The following is a 6900-nucleotide window of genomic DNA, read 5'->3' on the forward strand; positions in this document are numbered from 1 at the left end:
TGGCCTCCTGGCTGCTCCACAGACAAGACCCTCCATCTCTCAGATCCAGGCATTTTCTCTGATTGTTGTCTCCTGTCTCCTTCCAACTCCTTGGTTCCTTCAAGTCCCAACTAAAATCTCATACTCTACAGGAAGTCTTTCCCAACCTCTCTTAATTCTAATGTCTTCCTTGTAATTATTTCCTCTTTATCTTGTATATAGCTTGCTTGTTGTCTCCTCCACTGAATTGTTAGCTGCTCTGAAAGCAGGGATTGTCTTTTACCTTTTTTTTTTTTTTTTTGTATTCCCAGGACTTACTACAATGCTTGGAACATCGAAGTATTTAAAATTCTCATTTACTGACACACAGGAAAATGCTATGGAACCTTAAGACACTATATAAACTAAGACCATTATTCTCATCATGCTTAGGTTTAGGGAACACTATGGGTTAAATAAACTTTTCTGGGACTTATAAACATCTTATATATCTGTTTTCATAGAAAGATTAATGAGTTTTAAACTAACTGAAGAAAATCATATACATACATAAAGTAAACATCTGTTAAGTTGGGGATTACTTATATTTCTTCTTAAGAAAGTACGGAAATAAAAAAATTAGAACGAAGTCCAAAAATAAAATAAATAATAACTGTCAATCAGGAGAAATAAAAAAAAAAACAACTTCTTGACAACTTCAGTGCCTCAATGATATTGCACATGAAGAGAGTTTTTTATTGATTTCCTAACTTGGGATCAGGATTAATTTGTATGCACAAAGAATCTTTTCAGATTTAGGGGAGGTGAACTCAAACTCTTGAAATTGATGCCAATCGACATATCAAAACAATTAGTGTGTATGTCTGCCCAAGTTATCTATGCCTTACAACATCAGTAAAATGGAAAGCAAGGCAATTAAAGCCTAAAAAGTTAGAGCATATAACATCTCCATAGCAGAATGGACATTCCTTGAAATGTCTTATAGCTGAAGGCGAGAGTGAAAAAGTCAGGATGTTAACAATCAATTTCTTTACTGTATGGGAAGTGTGCTATGCCATTGCAGTAACTATACCCAACACAGATATTCTTTATTTCATTTTTCTTTAACAATATGGGTTGTTTTGCTTTTGACAGAAGAGATGAAGTCAATTGGGGGGAGGGGGTTCTTAATTTATCATAGATTGTAAGGTTAAAACAACAGGACTAAGACCAAAACATGTCAATACAAATGAAAGCTCCACCCAGCCAAGAATTAAGTTATATTTTCTATTAGACCAAAGCACAATTGGGAATATCTTTCCATTTAAAATGATAGACTGAAAAAGAAATAACATTTCAAAGAGGAAAAGACAGTTAAATATATAAATTTACCAAGATGCCTCAAAGATATCTGAAATCCAATATGATTATTTCCCTAGTGGAATCTACCATTTTGCAAATTGCCTTTTCATTCAATCCTCTGAGAAAAAAAAAATTTAAAACAGGAAGCAAAATGATTATGTGTATAGTTTAAATATTCAATACTCTTACTTCTGTATATTCTGTCAGATTCCATTTCTTCCATGCTGCCCGTGAATGTAGTGTATGAAATGGTGGTCATACTTACAAATGATTCCTGTCTTGCCTGTAATATACTTTCTGAAACGGGAGATAACACCTGTCTAAGTAGGCTAGTGACCTCTAGGTAAACAAAAGAGATAGCTAGATGAAATGAAGAGACAGTAAAGAACATGTATGACTACAGAAAAATATATAAAATGTTTGTTCACACTAGATACAGTATAGAATATAGGCTCTTTAAGAGCCCGGGTGCTCAACTTTGCTGCTAATTACTAAGAAATTAACAACTGCCTTAAGTATCAACTTTTGTATTTTTGGGGTATCTTTAATTATCTTTTTACGGACAAGAAAAGCTGACCTCTTTGAAAATGAAGAGTGCCAAGTGAAACAGGGACTAAATCAGAAAGTTCAAATATGCCATCAATTTTATGCTAGTTCCTTTAACAAGGTGAAGAAACAAGGAGGAAGAGCTTAAGGGCATATTAATGTTCACCTTACCCTACAAAGATTTTTCGTTAATAGTCAAAACACACATAGAATAATAGAAGTTATTATCTTAGGTTAAGATTTTACTTAGGATTTTATTCCTTACTTTACTTGCTATTTTAATAAAAATTAAGTTTGGAGCCAACATTTCAAAATTCTAAGGGAAATCAGAGTCATTTAACAAAACTCCTTTGTTAAAAAAACAAAAAACAAACAAAAAAGCTCAACTAACCCATATATTTATTGAATGATTTATGAGGCAGCTAAGTGGCTCAGTGGATAGAGCACTGGGCCTGGAGTCAGAAAGTTCAAATCCAACCTCAGATACTAGCGGTGTGACCTTGGGCAAATGACTTAACCTACGTTTGCCTTAATCCACTGAAAAAGGAAATGGCAAACCCCTCCAGTATCTTTGCCAAGAAAACCCCATGGACAAGCATGGTCCATGGAGTCACAAAGTATTTGATAGCTTCTAGATATCTTACTACCTTATCAAATGAGATCATGTATATAAAATCTTTTACAAACTTTAAGTGTGAATGATCATTATTAAAGTTATTATTTGCCTTATACAGTCAAAAAGATGGTCATGATTTGAAAATTGAGTTCCACAGAGACAATGTACTCCTAGTCACCCACGTAATGAAGTCTAAACTCTTTCTTCTAGAATTCAATTCCAAACTGTCTTTTCAGCTTTATTTCTGATAAATATCCAAACTGAATTATTTATCATTCCCAAGTTTACCACCTCTGTATGTGTGATCATACTATTTCAACATTCCATGCTGTCCTTTCATCCTGGATCAAATAACACCTCTTTTATGATGGCATCCCTGGCTCCACCAAGAGAATGCCATTTCTTCCTATTTTCAATCATTGTGGTATTTGGTAATAACTCCCTTATGACACATCATTTTTTTTTAATTATGTTTACTTGTGTTAACATCTCACAAGTGTAAAGTATTACTGAGCAAGGACTGACTCCTGACATCATAAAGTGCAGTGCTTTGCATAAAGTAAGAAGTTTTTTTTTTTTAAACTAAACTGGATAAATAAATATTTTGCATTGATTATGGTGGTGATGGCAGACAGAAAAAGGCCAATGTTTTTCCATTCCAGAGGATATCCAGTTACTTTTCACTGTATTCTACACCAGATATGAGAAGAGCTATATTCTTTCCATCTTACTGCAAAGAAACTACATAAATGTTGAGTATATACACTGTATGGTAACAGTAAGCAGAGTTTGTATAATAATGCACCTTTTTTCTCTGCAGATTTTTATTACTTAGTATCTTGAGAAGTATATAAATTCCCTAAACAACCTTCTATCCTCTCTGGTATTATTAGGTGATGACAAGGTACATTTGAATTTCATTATGTCCTTTGAAAGCTGTTTCCCAGCAACTTTTGATACCACAGAAGCCTTGTATTTAGTACACAGCTGTCAAGGATACAAAGGATCAGGGCTAGAGAATATAATATTTGGGGGCTAATATTTCAATTATTGATAGGTACTTTGACTACTACTGACTCTTTAATAAAGTGAAGAGAGTTTGCTATCTGCAACAGGGGAGGGAGCATTGAAACATTAAAACATCATGGAATTGAAGTAAAAAAAGAATATTGCCAAGTAGGGGACCTTTCCTCCTTTTCAACATCTATCATCTCTATACCACTCAGAAATTTAATATAAGCTCAGGCAAGTAATACTCATTCTCATATTAGTCATTTCTAAAAATGCATTTCTTATTCTGCATATTGGACCATCAATTCTGTCATGAGGTGAGCAGTATTCATTACCAGTTCCATGAAATGATGGGTGATAATTTAGTTTATCAGAGTTCTTAAGTCTTTCAAAATTGTTCATTTTTATAATACTGATGTCACCATATAAATTTTTCTTCTTGTTCTGCTCACTTCACTCTGCATCATTTCATCCTTGTCTCTTTGAAACCATCTTTCTCCTATAGTATTCCATTACATTCATTCAACACAATTTTTTCAGCCATCCTAGTTTAAAGTTTTTTGTTAACACAAAAGAGCTGTTATAAATATTTTTGTACATACATGACCTTTTCTTTTCTTTGATCTCTGTGAGCTATAGGGGTAAGCCTAGCAGGGGTATAACTGAGTCAAAGTGCATGTTCTGTTTAGTAACTTTTTGTACATAATTCCAAACTGCTTTCCAAGATGAATGGATCCATTCACAGCTCCATTAAAAGTGTACCAGTTTTCCTGCAACCCTGACAACATTTGCCATGTCTTTTGTTGGTCATCTTTTCTACTCTGTGGACTGGGAGGTGAAACTTCAGAATTGCTTTAATTATTAGTAATTTGGAACATTTTTTTTTATCCTATCTATACTTTAAAAGAAATGAATGCTTGGTAATTGAAAAAAAAAAAGGCAATTTAATAGAATGTAACCAAGAACAAAATTGTTGAATGTTAGTATGAGAAGGGAAATCAGAAATCCAACTAGTCCAAGCTTCTCATTTTTACAGAAGAAAAACTTTGGGTGACAAATCTGGTAACTCATCAAAGTGACACATAGTACAGTAGGTGTCAATGGTATGATTTTATTCCTGATCTTCTGACTCAATGGCAAGGATTCTCAACCATTTTTATGTGTCAAGAACCTACCTCCCAATCCCTACCTCCTACTGTCTTTGGTAGCTTGGTGAAGCCTATGGACCCATTCTCAGAAAAATGATTTTATATAATATAAAATAAAATACACAGGTATTGGATGATTGAGAGAGTAAGCATCCTCCCCTTCTGATAAAAGGCTGCCCATTTCATTTCTCCAATCAAATTAATATAATCACTCAGCCTGGTGTAATGAACACAGTGCTAATTTGTCAGCTGGACTTGAGTCACATTCCTTCCTCTAACACTGGGCAGTATGTCACCTTGGGAGAGCCATCATCTCCCTCAGTACCCCTGGCAACTTTCTAAGACTAAAAGCTGCAGAGAAGGTACTGATCTGCACTAGTAGAGAGTTTTTCATCAGGAACTTGTTATACAGATGAAATCATAATTCCAATTTAAAAAAACAAAAAAACCCTTGTCACTGATCTAGAATAAGTCCTTATAAAGCTAAAAATTCTATTCCAAGTGTGTTCTTTAATTTCTCCACCCAACTCAATGTATAATAAACAATATAGAATTGCCCATTATATTTATCTTAGTATGATGGCAACATGTTCTTAATGAACAAATAAAAGGTCAGCACTACAATGAATTGTTTAAATAGACATAAAGTTTTCTGATTTTGACAGAATCTCTCACTAAGAACTTTACTGCCTAGAAATATCTTAAGTTTACCCCAGGGACTTCCTGTTTATACTTGGATAGAAATATAAAAGAGTTTCAGCTCTCTTCCTCCAATGATTTTCAATATTTAACTCTGGCATGGAAAGGTAAAATCTAGCATGGGAATGTATTTTAAGTTTTCTCATGAATAATTTTGAAAATGTGTATTTTTGATCAAGAGACTATCCATGAATCCACTGTCAACTTCTCCATCTTTCTGGTGTCTAATGGTCCTGGGCAGCAATACTTAATACAAAGACCAAGGCAGGAAAATAAGCACACAATTTGTCATGATGCCTTTTGATGAATGGCCAGTTTTCAATCAAAACCCTGAACCAGAAACTGAGGCAAGAACTTAGAAGATAAGAAAAAAATGGAACTGTGCTCATAAGCTTATATTCTATCAGGGGTGAAACATGTTCACATCTAAGGATTTTCAGAAGAATTATATGCAGGATAAACACATGATACCTAATAAAAGGTAGTCAGAGAGGAAGGACACTATTACTTGGAGGCAAGCTGTAAAGGTTTCATGTAGAAAGTGATAACTGAGCAGAAAGATATTACAAAGGGTGGAAGAAAGCAAAGAGTATCAGTGGCTACTGAGATTCCATCCATTACCCCCCACCACCATTCAACAAACATTCATCAACAAACTACAATCTGCAAGGCACTACACAAGATGTAAGAGATGGCAATACAAAAAACCAAAGCATAGTACAAGGTAATACTTTAGCTAAGTCTTGAAGGAAGTAGAAGATTCTGAAAGACAAAGGTGAGAGAGAAGAGTACCAGACATGGAGGATGACCAGTGCAAAGCCACTGGGGTGAAAAATGGGAATGTCACATGCAAGGACAAGCAATAAAGTCAGTCTTGCTAGAACAGGGTGCAGGACAAGGTATAATATATAACATGACTGAAAAAATTGATTGGGGCCAAGATTTTAAGGGCGTTAAAATTGAAAGGAGATTTTATATTTGATCCTAAGGGCAAGAGTAAGCTACTAGAGTTGACTGAATAGGAAAATGACATGTTTAGATCCACACTTAAGGAAGAAAGACATCTTTGGCAGCTGTGAGGAGGGCAGACTGGAGTGGGGACGAACCAAGAGAGAGAGCAATAAGGGCCTGAACTAAGATAGTGGATATGTGAAAAATGAGAAAAGGTTAGACGTGAGAGATGGTGTGGAGTTAAAAATGGCAGGATTTGACAACTAACTGACTGATTGTGGGGCCAAGGAGAAGAAGGAGTTAACACCTTGATTTTGGACCTGGAGACTTAAAGAATGTGGTGCTCTTAACAGAAATAGGGAAGTTCTATGGGGGTTTTATAGGAAGATAACAGGTTCTGCTTTGAACATGCTAAGCTTGAGGAATCTCTCAATCAACCAATTTTAAATGTTTAACTTTACAATGCCTACCTCCACAACATTTCTTGGACTCACAAAACCACCAACCTAGTGCAAGGCACTTATCATCTCTAGTATGAGCGATTGCAATGGTCTCTTCCCTACCTCCAACTCCCACTTTTTATTTATCTGTTCATTCATTCATTTAAAA

This window comes from Vombatus ursinus, unplaced genomic scaffold (assembly GCF_900497805.2).
Source record: "Vombatus ursinus unplaced genomic scaffold, bare-nosed wombat genome assembly UNPS02014812.1, whole genome shotgun sequence".
NCBI lineage: Eukaryota > Metazoa > Chordata > Mammalia > Diprotodontia > Vombatidae > Vombatus > Vombatus ursinus.